Below are 23,832 nucleotides of genomic sequence, written 5' to 3'. Positions count from 1 at the left end.
AAAGAGATACGACTTTGGGCTATGGTTAGCTCAGCTCCAATCAAGAATCCCCAAGGGACCCCAAGAATTCTTGGTATACGCTCATTCCAATCCTCAATTCTCCTTTCGAGATTCGGGGATAATGAATCAATTTAACGCGCTTCAAAGATTTGTTCCACTTTTGGAAGACCTTGCGTTATGTCACTAGATCTTGATTTTTCATATATAAACGTAACTAACCTATCTCCCTTGTCAAGGATTTCTCCATAATGACCATTAACAGTTGCTCCTGTAGTGGCCAAATAAGGTTTAGCTGCTCTTATAACAAAGGAATTCATATTTACAATGAAAATTTGACCGGATTTTTTTATGTGCGATTTAAATAGACATACATTTTCACAAATAAATTGTCCAAGGTGAATTATTGCCAATGTCTCTTCCCAAGAATCATGATGGACAAAGTGACAATTCAAAAGGAATTCTAGAATTCTTGAATAAACCAATTCGAGAACAGTTGGATGCCGACAAAATCATCAAAGAGTGGTATTCTTTATTTCGATTCAACAAAGTGCCAATAGCTTCTGGATGTTGGCTAAGTGATTCAATCTTCGCCTTGGAATAAAAAGAATTGATATTGGCGCGATCTAACCTATTATGGGGAATCAGTCCTGCACTTGTCCTATCATACCTTTTTCGTGTATACGAAATAGTGGACTTGACTAACTCAATTCTTAGGAAATCGCGAATAAGATCATTTGCTCTTACCTCAACAAGGGAAGCACCAGCCTTTTCTTTTTCTTCTTGTTCCCAATTCACTACTAAGCAAGTTCTAACAAATTGACTATTTGTGTGATAAATTCTTTGAGTTAACTTGCTATTTTCATGAGAAATAAAATTGACAAGTCAAATTTGGAGATTATTTTCTTCTTGCAAGAGATCCTGCGGGAAAAGTGTTGCTAAATTTCTTCCTTCGTCCATTTCATATGCCACTGTAGGGCGAACGGAAACAAAATACTTTTCCTTGCTCTTGAGAATTTTTTTCCGTTGAACATAGACCCAATTTTTCCTTTTTTTGATTCCTTAGAATCTTTTTTTTGTCTTTCTGGCGGTATCAAACAGCCACCTAATATCTTATCCGCCTCTTCAGGAAAATGAATATCTCCAGAAAATATTTTGAGTTCCGCATGGCTTTTTTTTCTCTTCACTCGGACCAGTCCGCCTAGTCGACTTCTTGTATTTTTTGTGAGTTGTGTATCCACTCCAATAATACTATTGTCAAGTATCTTTAGGGATGAAGATCTCGGCAAGATATGAAGTTCTTGAAGAATGAAAAAAAACCGATCTACTTCTTTTTGGTATTTTAGACTAAATTCTTTTGTTCCTCGATGCTCAATCAAACCCTCTTTTTTTAAGATGGAATCTTCCTCTGGGCTCTCGTATTCATCCTCTGAATCTTCTTCTGAGTCTTCCTCTAAAGTACCATATTTTTCCTCTGTGCTTTCCCCGGGGCTGCCATATTCGTCTTCTGAGTCTTCCTCTATAGTTCCATATTCGTCCTCTTGGGTCCTATATTTGCTCTCTGGGCTCCCATATTCCTCTTCTAAGTCTTTCTCTAAAGTCCTATATTCGTTCTCTGGGTTCCCATATTCGTTTTCTGGGCTCCCATATTCGTCTTCTAGGGTTTCATATTCGTATCGTCTTCTAGGATTCCATATTTAGATTCTTCTAGGGTTTCATATTTATATTCGTCCTCTCGGGTCCTGTATTCGTCTTCTAGGGTCTCATATTCCTCTTCTCAGTCTTCCGCTCGAGTCCTATATTCTTCTTCTAGGGTCCTATATCTAAATTTAACAATTCCTGAACCCTTTTTATCTTTTCTGTATCGGGGATCGTCAAAATAAGCAAAAATAGTATTTCTACGTAAAACACCCATAAGGGGGATTTCAATCGAAATCCCAAAACAGGATATTAGTTCTTTCTCTTGTTCTTGATGATATTGTAATGGAATGACGAACCTATTTCTTCGCTTTTTCGCCAACAAATCTGAATTATCTTGAAAAATAGAAGGATAGATAAAATTCCAATGGCCATTGGACATGATTCGATCCGACATTGAATAATCAAGAATTTCCCTATCTTTTTTACCATAAGTATTCATTTGATCTTGATCCTTGTGGAGTGAAAAAGACGCTATACTGGATCTGCACATACTTACTGACAATATCCATAAATGGCTTGTTTTTGGTAATCGGCGAAGATTACCATATTGATATTCGGGCGCATGGTAAACATCAGTACTCCAGTGCATTTCGCCGTCTGATTCAGAATAAATATGCTTTTGTACCCTTTCTTTAAAATGTAAAGTGGACGTTCCGGCACGAATCTCCGCAATTACTTGTTCGGATTTTACATATTGATCATTTTGCACTAGAATCAAGCTTTTTGAGGGAATATTCACACTATATAGAATATCTTGACTCTGAATAGTTACATGCAAGTCTATATAACATAGAAAAGCAGGCTGCCCATGACGGGTACGTGTGGAGTGAACCTAATTCTCATTGAATTTTATTTTTCCATTCGAAGGGGATCGTACAAGGTCGGCAGTACCCCCTGTGAATACTCCACCAGTATGAAAAGTTCTTAATGTTAGTTGAGTCCCTGGCTCCCCAGTTGATTGACCTGCAATAATACCTACGGCTTCTCCCAATTTGACCAGATCACTATGAGTAGGACTCCGGCCATAGCATAATTGACAGATCCAAGAAGTGCTTCGGCAAGTAAAGGGGGTTCTAATATATATTGGTTGTGCTCTAAATGGTTGTGCTCGAAAGGCAGTTATGAATCGATTGACTAATCCAATTCCAATATCTTGATTTCGCGCGGCAATGCATCGTGAACCGATATATATATCGTCTGCTAATACACGACCAATTAGTGTTTGGACAAAAAGTTTTTCCGTCATCCCATTTTGAGGACTTACAGAAATACCTCGGATAGTACCACAATCTCTTCTATGCACAATAATATGTTGAACTACTTCAACAAGTCTACGTGTAAGATATCCAGCATCTGCTGTTCGCACAGCAGTATCTACAACCCCTTTGCGGGCTCCATAGCAGGAAATTATATATTCTGTCAAAGAAAGTCCCTCGCGTAAATTGCTTTGAATAGGTAAATCAATCATTTGTCCTTGAGGGTCCGACATTAATCCTCTCATACCTACTAATCGGTGTACTTGAGATGCATTTCCTCTGGCTCCTGAAAAAGACATTAGATAGACTGGATTAGAAGGATCCGTTATCCAAAAATTTGAATTCATTTCTTGTTTCAAATATTCACTTGTCGCATACCATATCTCAACAGATTGGCGTAATTTTTCTACTGCGTGTACAGCCCCATAATAATAGTGTTTCTCCAAAAGAAAACTCCGTTGTTCCGCGTCTTGGACTAACCATCCCTTAGAGGGTATTGTTAAAAGATCCTCGATTCCTAACGAAATCGATGTAGTAGTGGCTTGATGGAAGCCCAGAGTCTTTAGTTGATCCAGTATATGGGATGTATATCCCATTCCAAAATGATCTATTAATCTGCTAATAAGTCGTTTCATACCAGTTCCGTCTATCTCTTTATTATGAAAGACCAGATTGGCCCGTTCCGCCATACATAAGTACCCCCTTTTCGGCTGAGTAGGATTCGACAATTGCTGAGTAGGATTCGACAATGGGCCTGAGTCAGTGATTCGAAAATTTAATTAACTTAATTGCCTCAATCTCAATCTGGATTTGCGTGGCAAATAATGATGATACTAGGGAAATCGGAATGCCCCCCGAAAGGGGAGGGGCATCGCCGAATCTAACTTTCTTGTTTAGGTAGTGTATGAATAGGCCTGACTAAATCCTTGTATGGCTTCCTCTATTTCTCTATAAAAAGAAATATGACCAAGAGTGGTTCGAATGTATATCGAACGAATTTCTTTTTTTCTATTTCCCATTATTAGATAGTGGGCATAAATCTCATGATAAGTCCCCAAAGATTCATATTGAACTTCAATCGGAACTTCTCTTGACCCAATGACGCGTTGATCCAGGTTCCATCGTTGCCACAAGGGACTATCTAAACTGATTAGTTTTTGTCTATAAGCTCCCAGTGCATCATAAGAACTAGAAAAATGGGGTTCTTTATCTTTCCTATATTTAGAATTATTATTATTACTGTAATTTACTTTTAGATTTGGATAGTTTCTGCAACTATTATATCTATTTGCACAAATACCTCGACGCTTTCCAATCGTTAATACATAAAGCCCGATAAGCATGTCTTGGGTTGGTACGCAAATAGGATCCCCAATAGCGGGAGATAAGAGATTCATATGAGAAAACATAAGTAAAAGGGCTTCTGCCTGAGCTTCCAAGGATAAAGGTAGATGAACGACCATTTGATCTCCATCAAAGTCCGCATTGAAACCCTTACACACTAATGGGTGTAAAGAAATAGTACGCCCCTCTACTAAAGTGGGTTGAAAGGCTTGTATGCCTAATCTATGCAGGGTAGGTGCTCTATTTAATAGTACAGGATGTCCCCGCATAACTTCTTGAAGTATTTCCCATATCTTTTTCCCAAATTTTCCTTTTAGCAATCCTTACATTAGAAGTGGCGCGTTTCATGATTAAATCGCGAATTACAAATAGCTGAAAAGCTTTATTGCTATCTCTAGAGGTAATCCACATTGATGTAATGAAAGCGAAGGACCCACAACAATGACAGAACGCCCCGAGTAATCGACCCATTTCCCAAGCAGAGTCTCGCGAAACCTTCCCTCTTTACCTTCAATTACATCTGAAAGTGATTTGTATACTTTATTGTGACCATCCCTCATCGGTTGCCCGCGGGACCCACTATCAAGAAGTGTATCCACGGCTTCTTGTACCAATTTTTCCTGGCACATTACTAAATCTGCTGGCGCTAATTCACTTCTTTTTAATAGATAGGCAAGATTGTTGTTCCGACGGATAACTCTCTTATAAAGTTCATTAATGTTTGAAGTCACTACTTTATCTCCAGACCTATAAACAATAGGTCTCAATTCGGGAGGAAGAACTGGTAATAAGCACAAAACCATCCATTCTGGTTCTACATTTGTTTGAATAAAATGTTTCGCCAATTGCATGCGTCTAATCAAAAAAACTTTTCTTATTCGTCTTTTTCTATCTTCCCACTCATCTCCACTATACCCCTCGTCTTCTAATTCCTTCCATTCGACCAAAGAATTCTCTATAATAATTCGCAAATCCAAATCTGCTAATTGTTCTCTAATAGCACCTGCTCCTGTCGCAATTTCCCGATTTCGAAATGTTGCAAAGCCTGGGGTAGAAAAAAGGGAGAAATGTTGTGGTTACAGGATGCAATTTCCTCTTCGAATAAACCTCGTAATCGTAAAAAGTGGGTTTTTTAGTGCTGGGCCTAGCAAAAGAGAAATCGCCATATACTAGGCCCTCCAACTTCTTAAGAGGTTTATCTAAAAGATTCGCGATATAACTAGGAAGACCTTTCAAATACCACACATGAGTCACGGGACATGCGAGTTTGATGTATCCCATTTGATATCTTCGTATCCGAGAATCCACAAATTCTACCCCGCATTTTTGGCAAAATCTTTCGTCTTCGTTTTTAGCTCCGCTCGCTCGAGAATTGCCACAAGCGCAAATCCCGCTTTTTATGGGTCCATAGGCATTTCTTGACGTCTACTAATATTACCAATTCTTTGACATTCATCGCAAGACAAAACCAACTTACGGGCATCCTTTAAGAGAGTAGGCCAATAAAACCCGGATTGCGATACCTTATGTGCAGTTCTATCTCCAGCGTGATGTCCTCCATAAGCTTCGGGAGTGACACTTGCATAGGATCTGTTCATGTTCATGCTCAGGTACACAACGTCTAATAACACCATCTACTCCTTCTTTATAAAGATGTGGGTCATCCCAAAAGTAATGTCGCAAGTCATAGAAAAACTTTTTCTTTTGTTGGTATGTGAAACTAGGCGGTATAAATTTAGCAACAATATAATTAGCATAATCAGCATACCATGGAGTGCTACGAGAAGTAATTATGACATTTAATTACTCATCAGGAAAGCTATCATCAATAGGTAGTGGGTCATCAAGAACATTCTCTAGCCTAGACAAGTTGTCTGCAATGGGGTTCTCAGCTCCTTTTCTATCAACAATATGTAAATCAAATTCTTGAAGCAAGAGAACCCATCTAATGAGTCTAGGTTTTGCATCTTTCTTTTCCATAAGATATTTAATAGCAGCATGATCTGTATGAATAGTTACTCTAGAATCAACAATATAGGGTCTGAATTTATCACAAGCAAATACAACCGCTAAAAGTTCCTTTTCGGTAGTAGCATAGTTTCTTTGAGAATTGTCTATAGTCTTACTAGCATAATGAATAACATTCAATTTCTTATCAACTCTTTGCCCTAGAACAACACCTACAGCATAATCACTAGCATCACACATGATTTCAAAGGGTAAATTCCAATCAGGTGGCTGAACAACAGGTGCAGAGACTAATGCTTTCTTAAGTATTTCAAATGCTTCTACACAATCATCATCAAAGACAAATGGTACATCTTTTTGTAATAAATTAGTTAGAGGCCGAGAGATTTTTGAGAAGTCCTTGATGAACCTCCTATAAAATCCGGCATGACCAAGGAAACTTCTTATACCTTTGATGTCCTTGGGACATGGTATCTTTTCAATAGCATCAACCTTGGCTTTATCAACTTCAATACCTCTTTCAGAAACTTTGTGCCCCAAGACAATACCTTCATTCACCATAAAGTGGCACTTTTCCCAATTCAAGACCAGATTAGTTTCTTCACATCTCTACAAAACTTGAGCGAGATTGCTCAAGCAATCATCAAAAGAGGAACCATAGACAGAAAAGTCATCCATGAAAACCTCACAAATTTTCTCACAAAAGTCAGAGAATATAGCCATCATGCATCTTTGAAAGGTAGCAGGTGCATTAGATAAACCAAAAGGCATACGTCTATAAGCAAAAGTACCAAAAGGGCTTGTAAAAGTAGTTTTTGATTGATCTTTAGCCGACACAGGTATTTGAGAAAAACCAGAGTAACCATCTAAAAAGAAATAATGTGTATGTTTGCATAGTATTTCTAGCATTTGATCAATAAAAGGTAAGGGGTAATGATCTTTCTTAGTAGCCTTATTTAACTTGCGGAAATCAATTACCATCCTATAACCTGTGATAATTCTTTGCGGGATCAATTCATCTTTATCATTAGGGACAACAGTAATACCTCCCTTCTTAGGGACACAATGGACAGGACTTACCCACTGACTATCAGCAACGGGATAAATTATACCTACCTCCAGAAGCTTGAGTATTTCTTTTCTTACCACTTCTTTCATTTTAGGATTCAAACGTCATTGAGGATCACAAACTGGTTTGGCATCAGCTTCCAAATTTATTTTATGTTGACATAGAGTGGGACTGATGCCCTTAAGATCATCCAGAGTATATCCAATAGCGGCACGATGCTTCTTCAGAGTTTTCAATAATCTTTCTTCTTCATGCTCTGAAAGGTTAGCGCTAATAATAACAGGATATATTTTCTTTTCATCTAGATAAGCATATTTAAGATTATCAGGCAACGGTTTAAGCTCAAACACGGGATCACCCTTGGGTGGAGGAGGATCCCCTAGGATTTCAACAGGCAAATTGTGTTGCAAAATAGGTTCCTGTTTAAAGAATAATTCATCTATTTCCCTTCTTTCATTCATGAACATGTCATTTTCATGGTCTAGCAAATAGTGTTCTAAAGCATCACTAGGAGGTACAGCAATAGAAGCAAGACCAATAATTTCGTCCTTATTAGGCAATTCTTCCTCACGATGTTGTTTACTAAATTTAGAGAAATTAAACTCATGAACCATATCATCCAAGCCAACAGTAACAACATTCTATTCGCAATCTATCTTAGCATCAACAGTACGCAAGAAGGGTCTACCAAATATAATGGGACAAAAGCTATCTTGTGGGGAACCAAGAACAAGAAAATCACCGGGATATTTGGTTTTCCCACACAAGACTTCAACATCTCTAACAATTCCCATTGGAGATATAGTATCTCTATTGGCAAGTTTAATTGTAACATCAATTTCTTCTAACTCAGCAGGTGCAATCTCATGCATAATTTCTTTGTATAAGTCAATGGGTATAACACAAGCGCTAGCACCCATATCACATAAGCCATGATAACAATGATCTCCTATTTTAACAGAAATAACAGGCATGCCTTCCATATGTCTATGTTTATCTCTATCACAGGGTTTGGCAATTCTAGCAGTTTCACCAATGAACCAATGAATTGAATAACATGCCCATCAATATTATCAGACAAGAGATCTTTAACAATAGCAATATTGGGTTCTACTTTGACTTGCTCGGGAGGTGTATAAGTCCTAATATTGCTTTTACGAACAAATGTTGAAGCTTTAGCATGATCCTTTATTCTAACAGGGAAAGGGGGTTTCTCAACATAAGAAGTGGGAACAATAGGATCATTATAAGTGACAATATTTTCTTCAACTTTAATAGGTGCAACTACTTTTACTTCTACGGGAGGATGATATTTAAACCACTTCTCCTTGGGGAGATCAACATAAGTAGCAAAAGATTCACATAAAGAAGCTACTATCTCAGAGTCAAGTCCATATTTAGTGCTAAACTTACGGAAAATATCGGTATCCATAAAAGATTTAACACAATCAAACTTAGGCATCATACCTGACTCCTTACCTTCGTCGAGGTCCCAATCTTCAGAGTTGCATTTAATTCTATCCAATAAATTCCATCCAAATTCAATAGACTTCATCATAAAAGAGCCAGCACAAGAGGTATCGAGCATGGTGCGATTATTATCAGAAAGCCGAGCATAAAATTTCTGGAGAATTGTCAATTTTGAGAGCTCATGATTGGGGCATGAATATAACATTGATTTAAGCCTCCCCCAAGCTTGAGCGATGCTTTCTCCTTCGCGAGGCCAAAAATTACATATATAATTGCGACCACGATGAACAAGATGCATAGGGTAATACTTTTGATGAAATTCCAATTTCAATCTTTTATAGTTCCATGATCTCGTATCATCACATAGCCTATACCATGTCAATGCGTCTCCCCCCAAAGATAAAGGGAAAGCCTTCCTCTTAACAACATCATCGGGTATACCTACAAGCTTAAATAATCCACATATATCGTCCACAAAGCGTAGATGTTCGTTTGGATGCTTTGTTCCATCTCCTGCGAAAGTGTTAGCTAGCAGTTTTTCCATCATACCCGAAGGAATCTGAAAAGCAGTTTCATTTTCAATAGGTACAGTAGGTTCAGTAGGTTAAGGAGCAACTCTTGGCTCAACTGGACGGGGTGAAGATACCATAGACAAGCCCCTCAAACAATTACTTCCCATGGTAGAAAGTGACAGAAAATTTCAGCACACTAAATAAATTTTTCCTTACCAAATTCCACCTACCAAAGGCGCTTCACTCCCCGGCAATGGCGCCAGAAAAGAGTCTTGATGACCCACAAGTATAGGGGATCTATCGTAGTCCTTTCGATAAGTAAGAGTGTCGAACCCAACGAGGAGCAGAAGGAAATGATAAGTGGTTTTCAGCAAGGTATTCTCTGCAAGTACTGAAATAAGTGGTAACAGATAGTTTTATGATAAGATAAATTGTAACGAGCAACAAGTAACAAGTGTAAATAAAGTGCATCAAGGTGTCCCAATCCTTTTTTTAACAAAGGACAAGCCTGGACAAACTCTTATAATAGGAAAAGCGCTCTCGAGGACACATGGGAATATCGTCAAGCTAGTTTTCATCATGCTCATATGATTCGCGTTCGGTACTTTGATAATTTGATATGTGGGTGGACCGGTGCTTGGGTACTGCCCTTACTTGAACAAGCATCCCACTTATGATTAACCTCTATTGCAAGCATCCGCAACTACAACAAAAGTATTAAGGTAAACCTAACCATAGCATGAAACATATGGATCCAAATCAGCCCCTTACGAAGCAACGCATAAACTAGGGTTTAAGCTTCTGTCACTCTAGCAACCCATCATCTACTAATTACTTCCCAATGCCTTCCTCTAGGCCCAAATAATGGTGAAGTGTTATGTAGTCGACGTTCACATAACACCACTAGAGGTTAGACAACATACATCTTATCAAAATATCGAACGAATACCAAATTCACATGACTACTAATAGCAAGACTTCTCCCTTGTCCTCAGGAACAAACGTAACTACTCACAAAGCATATTCATGTTCATGACCAGAGGGGTAATATTGTGCATAAAGGATCTGAACATATGATCTTCCACCAAATAAACCAACTAGCATCAACTACAAGGAGTAATCAACACTACTAGCAACCTACTAGCACCAACCCCGGACTTTGAGACAAGAATTGGATACAAGAGATGAACTAGGGTTTGGAGATGAGATGGTGCTGGTGAAGATGTTGATGGAGATTTCCCTCTCCCGATGAGAGGAGCGTTGGTGATGACGATGGTGATGATTTCCCCCTCCCGGAGGGAAGTGTCCCCGACATAACAGCTCTGCCGGAGCCCTAGATTGGTTCCGCCAAGGTTCCGCCTCGTGGCGGCGGAGTCTTGTCCCGAAAGGTTCTCTTCTATTTTTTCTCATCGAAAGACTTCATATGGGAGAAGATGGGCGTCGGAGAGCCACCAGGGGGCCCACGAGGTGGGGGGCGCGCCCAGGGGGGGCGCCCCCCACCCTCGTGAGCAGGGTGTGGGCCCCCTGGCCTTCATCTCTGGCGACGATTTTTCTTTATTTATTTTAAGGTGTTCTGTGGAGTTTCAGGACTTTTGGAGTTGCACAGAATAGTCCTTCAATATTTGCTCCTTTTCCAGCCCAGAATTCCAGCTGCCGGCATTCTCCCTCTTCATGTAAACCTTGTAAAATAAGAGAGAATAGCCATAAGTATTGTGACATAACGTGAAATAACAGCCCATAATGCAATAAATATTGACATAAACGCATGATGCAAAATGGACGTATCAGTGATATTCTTTCCTGTGTCGGTATCGCTGTTTTTGCTATGGCGGGGTTTAGAGCAGCGCCGCTGACATCGGCGCTTTGGCTGCTTCTCAGGAGGATTATCCTCTGTTGCATCCTTTTGATCATTGCCATTTTTTTCTTTGGGTGTGTCCACCATATATAAGTCGTACGATGAGGTGGTTGTCCAACGCCCTGTGGGCGGTGGTTCCTGTCCTTCTCCGGCATTGTCGTCCATACCATCAATGTCTTTGGAGTCAAAATCAAGCATGCTGGTTAAGTCGTCGACAGTGGCTATTAAGTGGGTGATGGGTGGGTAACGCATTCCTTCGTCGTCCGCTTCCCACTCAAGCCGGACATAGTTCGGCCAAGAGTCTCCTGACAAGGAGAGAAATGTTAATGAGTTTAGCACGTCGCCCAAGGGCGAGTGTTGAACGATGTCCGTGGAGATAAACTCCAATATCGGTGCCTAGTTAGATCCGATGGGCGCGGATACGCGCGGTTCGGAGTCTGTGGCCGGAGACGAGTCCGAGGGTCCAATGACACAGACTTCATTGGAGGTGTAATCTGTGTTTGGCTCTATCGCCGTTGAGTGTGTGGCTTCCGTGGCGGGGTCCATCCTCCCGTCCCTGGATGGCACGATCTGTACTGGATCTAAGGCCAGGGCAGTTGCAGGTGCGATCTCCTAAACACCGTCCAATGGTAGATCTAGGTCATACTCATCGTGGCTGTAGGGTGCACCTGTCATGGGCTTGAATCCATCGAAGATCAAGTCTCCTCGGATGTCGGCAATGTAGTTCAGGCTTCCAAACCTGACCTGAAGGCCACGGGCGTAGCTATCGATCTGCTCCAGATGGCCAAGTGAGTTGGCCCGCAGTGCGAAGCCGCTGAATACGAAGATCTATCCGGGGAGGGAAACCTCACCCTAGACTGTGTCATTGTAGACAATTGAAGGAGCCATCAAGCCTTATTTCGTCGTCATAGTGGAACTCTCAATGAAAGCACTAATGTCGGTGTCAAAACCGGCGCATCTCGCGTAGGGGGTCCCGAACTGTGCATCTAAGGCTAATGGTAACAGGAGGTGGGGGACATAATGTTTACCCAGGTTCGGGCCCTCTCTATGGAGGTAATACCCTACTTCCTGCTTGATTGATCTTGGTGATATGAGTATTACAAGAGTTGATCTACCACGAGATCATAGAGGCTAAACCCTAGAAGCTAGCCTATGACTATGATTGTTGTTGTCCTAAGGACTAAACCCTCCGGTTTATATAGACACCGGAGGGGGCTAGGATTACACAGAGTCGGTTACAGAGAAGGGAATCTACATATCCGAATTGCCAAGCTTGCCTTCCACGCAAAGGAGAGTCCCACCCAGACACGGGACGGAGTCTTCAATCTTGTATCTTCATAGTCCATCAGTCCGGCATAAGCATATCGTTCGGCTGTCCGAGGACCCCCTAATCTAGGACTCCCTTAGGTACATGGACAACACTCTCCCCTCTTGTTGCTATGCATCACCATGATCTTGCGAGTGTGTAGGATTTTTTTTAAAATTACTACGTTCCCCAACAGTGGTATCAGAGCCAAGTTTATGCATAAGTGTTATATGCACGAGTAGAACACAAATGAGTTGTGGGCGATAATAGTCATGCTGCTTACCAGCATATCAGACTGATTCGGCGGTATTGTTGGATGAAGCGGCCCGGACCGACATTACGTGTACGCGTACGCGAGACTGGTTCTACCGACGTGCTTCGCACACAGGTGGCTGGCGGGTGTCAGTTTCTCCAACTTTAGTTGAATCGAGTGTGGCTACGCCCGGTCCTTGTTGAAGGTTAAAACATCACATACTTTACGAAAAATCGTTGTGGTTTTTATGCGTAGGTAAGAACGGTTCTTCCTCATCCCGTAGCAGCCACGTAAAACTTGCAACAACAAAGTAGAGGACGTCTAACTTGTTTTTGCAGGACATGTTCTGATGTGATATGGTCAAGACATGATGCTAAATTTTATTGTATGAGATGATCATGTTTTGTAACAGAGTTATCGGAAACTGGCAGGAGCCATATGGTTGTCGCTTTATTGTATGCAATGCAATCACCCTGCAATTGTTTTTACTTTATCACTAAGCGGTAACGATAGTCGTAGAAACAGTAGTTGGCAAGACGACAGCGATGCTACGATGGAGATGAGGGTGTCGCGCCGGTGACGATGGTGATCATGACGGTGCTTTGGACATGGAGATCAAAGGGCACAAGATGATGATGGCCATATCATATCACTTATATTGATTGCATGTGATGTTTATCTTTTATGCATCTTATTTTGCTTAGTTCGACGATAGCATTATAAGATGATCTCTCACTAAATTTCAAGGTACAAGTGTTCTCCCTGAGTATGCACCATTGCAAAAGTTCGTCATGCCGAGACACCACGTGATGATCGGGTGTGATAAGCTCTACGTTCACATACAATGGGTGCAAGCCAGTTTTGCACATGCAGAATACTCGGGTTAAACTTGATGAGCCTAGCATATGTAGATATGGCCTCGGAACACTGAGACCGAAAGGTCGAGCGTGAATCATATAGTAGATATGATCAACATAGTGATGTTCACCATTGAAAACTACTCCATCTCACGTGATGATTGGACATGTGTTAGTTGATTTGGATCACATGATCACTTAGATGATTAGAGGGATGTCTATATAAGTGGGAGTTCTTAAGTAATATGATTAATTGAACTTTAATTTATCATGAACTTAGTATCTGATAGTTTTTTGCATGTCTATGTTATTGTAGATAGATGGCCCATGATGTTGTTTCGTTGCATTTTAATGCGTTCCAAGAGAAGGCTTAGTTGAAAGATGATGGTAGCAATTACACGGATTGGGTCCGTAACTTGAGGATTATCCTCACTGCTTCACACAAGAATTACGTCCTGGAAGCACCACTAGGTGCAAGACCCGCTGCAGGAGCAACATCGGACATTGTGAACGTCTGGCAGAGCAAAGCTGATGACTACTCGATAGTTCAGTGTGCCATGCTTTACAACTTAGAACCGGGACTTCAACGATGCTTTGAACGTCATGGAGCATATGAGATATTCCAGGAGTTGAAGTTAATATTTCAAGCAAATGCCCGGATAGAGGAGAATAGTTCTGTCAGTGAACATATACTCAAAATGTCTGGGTATAACAATCACTTGATTCAACTGGGAGTTAATCTTCCTGATGATAGTGTCATTGACAGAATTCTTCAATCACTGTCACCAAGCTACAAGAGCTTCGTGATGAACTATAATATGCAAGGGATGAACAAGACAATTCCCGAACTCTTCGCAATGCTAAAGGCTGCGAAGGTAGAAATCAAGAAGGAGCATCAAGTGTTGATGGTCAACAAGACCGCCAGTTTCAAGAAAAATGGTAAACGGAAGAAGCGGAACTTCAAAAAGAAGGGCAAGCAAGTTGCTGCTCAGGTAAACAAACCCAAGTCTAGACCTAAGCCTGAGACTGAGTGCTTCTACTGCAAAGGGACTGGTAACTGGAAGCGGAACTGCCCTAAGTATTTGGTGGATAAGAAGGATGGCAAGGTGAACAAAGGTATATGTGATATACATGTTATTGATGTGTACCTTACTAATGCTCGCAGTAGTGCTTGGGTATTTGATATTGGTTCTGTTGCTAATATTTGCAACTCGAAACAGGGACTACAGATTAAGCAAAGATTGGCTAAGGATGAGGTGACGATGCGCGTGGGAAATGGTTCCAAAGTCGATGTGATCGCGGTCGGCATGCTACCTCTACATCTACCTTCGGGATTAGTTTTAGACCTGAATAATTGTTATTTGGTGCCAGCGTTGAGCATGAACATTATATCTGGATCTTGTTTGATGCGAGACAATTATTCATTCAAATCTGAGAATAATGGTTGTTCTATTTATATGAGTAATATCTTTTATGGTCATGCACCCTTGAAGAGTGGTCTATTTTTATTGAATCTCTATAGTAGTGACACATATTCATAATATTGAAGCCAAAAGATGCAGAGTTGATAATGATAGTGCAACTTATTTGTGGCACTGCCGTTTGGGTCATATTGGTGTAAAGCGCATGAAGAAACTCCATTCTAATGGACTTTTGGAATCACTTGAATATGAATCACTTAGTGCTTGTGAACCATGCCTCATGGGTGTCGGTGTCAAAACCGGCGGATCTTGGGTAGGGGGTCCTGAACTGTGCTTCTAAGGCTAATGGTAATAGGAGGCGGGCGACATGATGTTTACCCAGGTTCGGGCCCTCTCGATGGAGGTAATACCCTACTTCCTGCTTGATTGATCTTGATGATATGAGTATTGAAGGAAATATGCCCTAGAGGCAATAATAAAGTTATTATTTATTTCCTTATATCATGATAAATGTTTATTATTCATGCTAGAATTGTATTAACCGGAAACATAATACATGTGTGAATACATAGACAAACATAGTGTCACTAGTATGCCTCTACTTGACTAGCTCGTTAATCAAAGATGGTTAAGTTTCCTAACCATAGACATGAGTTGTCATTTGATTAATGGGATCACATCATTAGGAGAATGATGTGATTGACTTGACCCATTCCGTTAGCTTAGCACTTGATCATTTAGTATGTTGTTATTGCTTTCTTCATGAGTTATACATGTTCCTGTGACTATGAGATTATGTAACTCCCGCTTACCGGAGGAACACTTTGTGTGCCACCAAACGTCACAACGTAACTGGGTGATTATAAAGGTGCTCTACAGGTGTCCCCAAAGGTACTTGTTGAGTTGACGTATTTCAAGATTAAGATTCGTCACTCCGATTGTGGGAGAGGTATCTCTGGACCCTCTCGGTAGTGCACATCACTATAAGCCTTGCAAGCAATGTAGCTAATGAGCTAGTTACGGTGTCGGGTGGTAGGTGCGACATATGCCAACGGATGGCTTATCATTTTTTTGATAGAAAGACTGTAAGGGAACCCCCTATAGTATAATTGGTGCAACAAACCCAAATTGCAAGTACCATGCCTTGAACCTGGGTGGGTGGGAAGACATCAGCCCCTTCCCACCACTAGGCTATGCCTTAGTCTGCCGGATGGCTTATCATTGTGGGAGCCAGTAAGACATTGCCGGTGCCTGGAAACGGGATAAGGCGAAGACATGCACGCCGGTGGATCTTAACTAGGTTGGGGCTCTCCGTGGAGATAATACACCTACTCCTGCTTTGCGGGGTCTCCGCATGATCACTAGATCGATAAGAAGCTACAAGAGGCTCCTTGAGCTGTTCGGAGGGAGGAGGAAGAAGGGAAGGCTAGCTCTCTTCTCTCCCTATGGTGGTGTCTAAAACTCTTTGAGATCAACCCTTTGCATGGGTGTCCCGGGGGGTTTATATAGGCCTACCCCCCGGGTACAATGGTAATCCGGCTGGGTGCGGGCCCAGGCCGTCAGCGTCTACGACCGCCGGCTTCATCGCCGGCTTCTGGGGCCCACCGACTGGTGGGTCCTGCCGGCTGCCGGCCCATTGGTCGACAGGCCGGCCCCACCGCTTGGGGGGTCCTACCGGGGGCTGGTTACTATTGCCTCGCCTCTGATGACGAGGGCTTTGTCAAGGTAAGCATGGCTACAATGCCGCCGCCTTGCGGGCTCCCACTGTAGCCTTACCTCGAATTGTCTTCTTAATGGTGCGCGCGCTCCGAGGGGAGCAAACCGGCTATAGGAAGCCGGCCCGGCCTTAGGCCGGTTGGGGGAGGTCGGGCCTCCTTCGGATGTCTCTCTGAACGAAGGGGCCCGCCGCCTACGGGCCGTACTGGCAACCCGTCATGGATGGCATCATGATCCGCATGGCAATAGTGCCTCGCCGGACAGGAGATGGCTGCCCCGTACGGCGTGCTATAGCCATGCATGTTCCGAGATTCGGGGGTGGCAGGGTCCACTGTAGCCACGCCCCGTCCCGTCACCATTATGGGGGGTGGACTTTAGGGTGCGGCCCACGGCCGCCTGCCTAAGGCCGGCTTCTTGGAGTCGGCCCTTCACGGGCCGACTTCTTGGAGTCGGTCCTTCATGGGCCGGCGTCTTGGAGTCGGTCCTTCATGGGCCGGCTTCTTGGAGTCGGCCCTATCGTGGCATCCTCCGAAGGTTGTTTTATGGCTGGGCCGCCTTTCGCCAGCCGTCCTATGTGAAAGCCGGCCGGAAGAAGGCGGCCCTGTGTCTTATGTGCTTCGAGGCTCGGTCGGCCCATTGTTTTTTTCTGAGGGCCAAAGGGAGCCGGTTAGGCTACCCGTGGTCATTTACTCCGATAGTAGTCCCCGAAGCTGGTTGGGCTTCGCGGCTGAAGGGGGAATCGAGAAACTCGGCTAGCTTCCTATCCCGAAGAGCCGGCAGCTAGGAGCCGGCCTCCCTTTCCCGTGCCTTCTTGGCGAAGCCCCCTCAAAATCCAAAGGCGGGAACCAGCTGACGCGCTAGCCGAGCAGAGGGCTGACCGCTCGCTATCCGCGCGCCATGTGGCACTCTTCGGCTGGAAAGGCCTGCCAGCCCACGCGCGTGACGGGACGCTGTCGCAGGCCGGGGCCCACCACTTCCGCGCCTCGGCCCGTGCGCGGATCTTGTGTGGCCCGAACTGACTGCACATCTTCCGGCGGCGGTTCCCACTCGCCATCAAGGCGCGGTAATCGCGGGTCGTGGGGGAGTGGGCGCAGTTAATCCCACGCCCCCCCCTCCGCACCTCGCCTCCTCGGCTTCGCCGCACGAGGCTATAAGTAGGGGTGGGGAGGGGGAGCCGCAGTCATTCCCACGCTCGCCCTCGCCCTGCCTCCTCCCTCTTATTCCTTGTTGCGGTCACATTTTGCCGTCCTTTCTTCTTCCCAGCGTGCCGCAGGCTTGCTGCCTCCCTGAGCGCTCTCCGCCGCCGTGCTCACCGCCATGGCTCCGACGTCGAGCTCTTGGGACGGCTCTACCGTCCGCGATGACCACATTGATTTTCTCTGCAAGACGCGGCGGCTGCCGGGCGAGGACCTTGTGCGAGTCCGCCTCGCGCTAGCGAGGGAGGTTTCGCCGATGCCGGAGGAAGGCGAGCGAGTGATCTTCTACTCGCACTGCCTGCGCGGCGTCGGCCACCCCGCGAGCGGCTTCTTCCGCGCGTTCCTCGACTTCTATCAACTTCAGCCGCACCACCTCACCCCCAACACGGTGGTGCTCTGTCGGCCTTTGTCTCCTTGTGCGAAGGTTTCCTCGGCGTCCTCCCCACCATCGAGCTCTGGGGGGGGGGGAGTTTTTCCAATCCAAGCTCGACACGGTTGTCGTAGGCGTGCGTGCTCCATGTGGTGTCTTCATTTCCATAAGGCGGTCCACCGCCGACAACCCATTCCCTCCTATCGCGCTGATCCAGTCGGTGAAGCTCTGGCAACGGTCTTACTTTTACATGAAGAACGTTGCCCCGAACGGCGATTATGTCAACTTGCCGGCTTACATAGCCGGCCCGCCGCCTGGGAGGACGGCTTCACGGTCCTACCGGGCCAGGTCGCTGACGTCGGCTGGAGCTGGTGCCGTCGCCCGGCTTCGGGTGCTGATCCAGTCGGAGTGCTTGACTGGGCCCGACTTGATCGCCGCCTTCGTCGAGCGCTGGCTACTTCCGCTTCAAGGCCGCCTTCGTCGAGCGCCGGGTACTTCCGCTTAAAGGCCACCCTCATCTGATCTGTTAGATGAGCGGCCGCTTCGACCCAAGTCGGCTCAGCACCAGGGAGATGCCCCACGACGAGGTATCTTACATGGTGAACTACATCGCCAACTGCAAGCTCACCGAGGACTGGCAGTATGGCAAGGCGCCATACTCTCGCGCCAATCCACCACCCACGGCAAGCTTTCTTTCTTCCTTTGTTGCCGAATTTTCTTTTCTGGCTGACTCTTGACTAGTCGGCTTGTCTTCAATCCGAACCCCCTTCTTCATCTTTGGCCAGGACCGCGAGGCCGGAGCGCGAGTTCGCTCCCGACCGTGAGGCGGACGACCCTGATGGCCCCGACTTGGGGGCGGCCGCCCTGGAAGATGACGCCGTGGGGGGGGGGGTGGCGAGACAGGCGGCTCCGGCTTCACCGCCGGCTTTGACGACTGGCCCGATGATGACGAGGTCGATCCCGTTCAGCGCTGCCAGTCGGCGACCGACCCCCAAGGCGCTGGCCCATCCGGCGGGCCGACCGCGCGAGGTGGCGCACAGAAGCGTCGGGCGGCACCGACTCTGTTTGGCGGCCGGCCGAAGAAACCCAAGGGACCCGCGGCGGCGACCAAGCAGGACGAGGCGGCCGCGAAGGCGGCCCGCTTCCACAAAGTGGTGAAGCAGCCGCAGGCGGTCTCGGCATAAGTTCTGGTCCTTACGCACTTTTCTTTCTTTCTTCAGTTGATGCTCTTCTAAGTCCTTTCTCTGTTTTGTCAACCAGGGCCCCACTCTCTCTCGAGCGGACTACCGCCTCCTCCATAGTCGACGGAGCAGGAGGGTCCGGGGGTTCCCGTCGCATAGATCCCCGCGCCGAGCTTTAGGCGGCGACGGAGCAGAACGCGCGGGAGGTGCTGGAGGAGCGGGAAGCGGAGGAACGAAGGGCAGCCGCCGCCGAATTGGCCCAGGAGACGACGGCGGAGTCGGCCGACGCGCAGGCCGACGCGACGGCCAGGGCTCGGGCGGAGGCCGAGGCCGCAGAGAGGACGGCGGAGGCCCTGAGGAGCCAGCCTCCACAACTCGTCATCCCCCTCCGCTCCGCGCCCCCGGACGTCCCGGTGCCCCCGCCGGAGGAAATCGACCGCGACCCGCCGATGATGGAGAGGGAGGGGGCGACGTAGTCATCCCGGAGGAAGAAGCGGTGCCGCCTCCGTCGGCCGGGACCGGCCAAGGAGGCCAGCCCGAGGTGCCGCCTGAGCAGCCGACTGCAAAGGCGGATCTTGTGGTCTTGTCGCCGACTCGTCAGCGAGCGCCGAGGGTGGCTTCAGAGCCGGATCCACAGAGGGCGGCCGGTTCCGGCTCGTTGTCGCATGATCTGGAGTCGGCCACCGCTAGCTCGCCAGGGTGGACGCCGGGCGGTTGGACGGCCGCATTGAACTTGGCAGCACAAGATGTTCGTAGCCGGCTTCAGGCTCAAGCCACCACGCTGCAGTAGTGTACCCGAGAGTTTGTTGCGACATGGGCGGTTGTTCGGATGAGTTCTCTTGCTCTTGATTTTTTCCGTGGGGGCGCGTCAGTGCACCTACTGGGTGTAGTCCCCAAGTTCCGAGTCTGTTGCTGAGCAGGCGGCTTGGAGCTTCTTCGAAGACTTTGTTTTACTGATTTGCTCTTGCTTGCTTCTTCGTCCTGTTTGTAGGATTATCACAACCTCCACGCTGCTACCTTTAACTCCCAGGTCCGGGAGGCAGACAAAAAGGCCGCCGATCTGTCGGAGAGCCGGCATTAGTGTCTCTGTCTCTTTATCTCATGTGGGGGCGCGTCAGCGCACCCACTGGGTGTAGCCCCCGAGATTCGAGCCGACAGCTGAGAAGTCGGGTCGGATCTTTCTTGCCGACTTCTTTCTTAACTTCTTCTTCCCATACTGGAAGGAGCCAACGCCGAATTGAGGCAACAGCTGGGTGTGGCCCAGACCGCCCTTCGCACCAAGGAGGGTGAGTTCATCGCCTTGGCTGAGGAGCGTGACCGCCTGGCCAAGAAACTGGCCGACCAGGAGGAAAGCCACAAGGCGACCCTGAAGGCGGCGCAGGACAGCGAGGCCACCCTCAAAGCCGAATACGAGACCGAGGTGGCGAGCTGGGCCGAGGCAAGGCAAGCTCTGAGCGAAGGCTACGGCCGAGTCGAGGATTTGGTTGACGGTAGGCCACCTTATTCTTCACTCTTTGCTTGTCCTTGTAAGCCAGTTTATCTCCTGACTTGCTCTGTTTCTTTCTTCTTTGTGAAGAGTACTTTCCTGGCTATTCCGTCGCTGCCAACCAAGCCATCAAAGCCCATCGTGAGGCCCGGCGGCAGGACGGGGTTGAGATCGCGCTGGATGCCAACCGGTCGCTTGAGGAGCAGCTTCTGGCGATCCAGGCCCGCCTCCAGCTGGCCTACCGCATGCTCCGCCGGCTTCAGCATGCTAGAGCACAGGTGCTGGCCACCCTTTGGCCTGGCGAAGTAATTCCTCGTACCCCCAGCCATACTGCCGACTGGTTGGAGGTAGCCGTCGGCCGCCTCGAGGCCTGGAAGGCTTCAGCAGCTCAATCCAGCGCTCGACGGGCGCTAGAGTTCGTCCGGGCTTGGTACCCTGGGCTGAACTTGGACCAGCTGTGCACCTGGCGGTAGGAGGCCGACGAGGAGCTAGAGGCAATGCGGCCGGCTAACATCCAGCACGCCTCAGTGATCGTCGACTTCACCGACACCAGCGCCTTTGCTCCTGAGGTGAACGAGGACGACGTCGCGCAGCCAGAAGAATGGTTCGGGCTGAACCCGGCCAACGGTGAAGACTCGGCGGAGGGGATTGACTCCAGCGACGAGGGCGAAGAGGAGGAAGGGGAAGACGGTGAAGATGCTGTGCCCGATGTTGGAGCAGCTAGCCAGCCTCAGCCTGACCGTGCCTCCAGCAACGAAGCGCGTGTGAATGCTCCGCCTGCCACCGGCGATGACCAGGCCGAGACTCGCCAGCCGGCCACTCCTCCAGCCGACACCGCCGTCTCCATCGGCCTTCCTGACGCTCTGGGCACTCCCTTGGCTTGATTCACCGTTTTTACTTTCCTGCTTGTCACTCTTTGAACAAATTTGTTATCTTTGTGCAATTCCACCCACTAGGGGTGTATTCAAACTTTGTTGAATGACGACCTCTCGAAGGCTTTTGGTGTAAATATTATCATGCATGTGCTTGGCTTCCATTCCTACTTGCTTTTTATCTCTCGGCTTTTTCCCTTTGCCGCCTTCCCTTGGTTGCCGCCTTCCCAGCCGGACAGCTGCTCTGCAGTCTGTGGCTGGGTAAGGAATTCAGCCGTCTGGGAAGGCAAGGACTCAAGCTTTCTTAGATTGTAGCAAAGTAGGAAAGGAAGCCGGCCAACCGACTGCTTCGACAGCCGGTTGGCGAGGGGGGGGGAGCCGGCTTGTGTTATGTGAGTTCGTTAGTCCTTAGCCGTTTTTCATGTGGGCATCCTTTCCGTCTTTAGCTCTTGCTAGTCGGGCAGCTGATTCTTCGAGCTGTGACTCTCGCAAGAGAGGGCTAGGGTGCCAGCACATTACTTGTCTGACTGCAGGTAGAACTTGGACATAACTCAAGGCGGCAAGTCCCCGGGCCAACTAGTCGAACCCGGTGCCGGACGGAGAAAGTAAATGTAGTGGGATAACCATGGTTATGATACCCGGCATACATAGATAAAATAGGGTAGTCCCCGAGAACTCCTCGGGGGTCCCGTTGTCTCATACTTAATACAAAAGGTAGCGTGATACATACTGCATTTCAACTATAAAATCTTCGAAGAAGATTGGCGTTCCACGGGCGCTCCGACTCCTTGCCGGAGTCGTATCTCTTGCGTGCCTTCGGCTTCTGGGCTTCGATTAGGTAATAGGAGTCATTTCCCAGAGCCCGGCTGATGACGAAGGAGCCTTCCCAAGGGGCCGAGAGCTTGTGCTGGCCGGCTGTTCGCTGTAACAGCCGGAGCACAAGGTCTCCCTCTTGGAAAGCTCTTGGCTTCACCCTCCGACTGTGGTAACGGCCTAGTCCTTGCTGGTAGATGGCGGATCGGCTGAGGGCTAACAGCCGGCTTTCTTCCAGCAAGTCGACGCCGTCTTCTCTTGCTTCCTTAGCCTCCGCCTCCGTGTACATGGTGACTCGAAGTGAGTCGAACTCGATGTCAGTTGGGATGACAGCCTCGGCACCATATACAAGGAAGAAGAGGGTGAAGCCGGTTGACTTGTTTGGGGTAGTGCATAGACTCCAGAGGACGGCCGGTAGCTCGTCGAGCCAGCAGCCGGTCGAACACTCCACTGGCACGACCAGTCGGGGCTTGATGCCGGAGAGGATGAGGCTGTTTGCTCGCTCGACTTGGCCATTTGACTGCGGGTGGGCAATGGACGCTAAGTCCAGTCGGATGCCCTGTGTCGCGTAGAAACGTGCCAATGCTCCCTTGGCAAAATTCGTGCCGTTGTCGGTGATGATGCTGTGTGGTATGCCATACCGGGTTGTAATGTCTGCAATGAATGTCACGGCAGTCGGCCCATTCAGTTTCTTGATCGGCTTTGCTTCAATCCACTTGGGAAATTTGTCCACAGCGACAAGCAGATATGTCATGCCGCCGCGCGCCGTCTTGAATGGGCCAACCATGTCCAGCCCCCAGACGGCAAAAGGCCAAGTGATGGGGATGGTCTTGAGTGCAGAAGCCGGCAGGTGTTGCTTGGAGCCGAAGACTTGGCACCCTTTGCAGTGTTTGACTAGTTCCTTGGCATCCTCCAAAGCAGTCGGCCAGAAAAATCCATGACGGAAAGCCTTGGCGACGAGCTCCCTGGAGGCGGCATGGTGGCCGCATTCGCCTTGGTGGATGTCTTCGAGGATTGCTATGCCCTTCTCTGGCTCGACGCAGCGCTGGAAGACTCCGGTAATGCTGCGCCTAACTAGCTCTTTGTTCATTATTGTGTAAGCTCCGGCTCGGGGTTGGACTTGTCTTGCCGAGATCTCGTCAGTCGGTAGCACTCCATTTACCAGAAAATGGAGGATGGGCTGAGCCCA

At 47.1% G+C, this 23,832-nt stretch overlaps 1 pseudogene; it reads right to left on the bottom strand.

Moving 5' to 3' along the window:
* Positions 1 to 426: 426 nt before the first annotated feature.
* On the bottom strand, positions 427 to 4,405 carry LOC123157777 (DNA-directed RNA polymerase subunit beta''-like; annotated as a pseudogene).
* Positions 4,406 to 23,832: the final 19,427 nt, after the last annotated feature.

The sequence above is a fragment of the Triticum aestivum genome, chromosome 7B (assembly GCF_018294505.1).
Source record: "Triticum aestivum cultivar Chinese Spring chromosome 7B, IWGSC CS RefSeq v2.1, whole genome shotgun sequence".
Lineage (NCBI taxonomy): Eukaryota > Viridiplantae > Streptophyta > Magnoliopsida > Poales > Poaceae > Triticum > Triticum aestivum.
The sequence above is the reverse complement of the archived record's forward strand: the minus strand, read 5'-3'. Positions and strand labels throughout refer to the sequence as shown.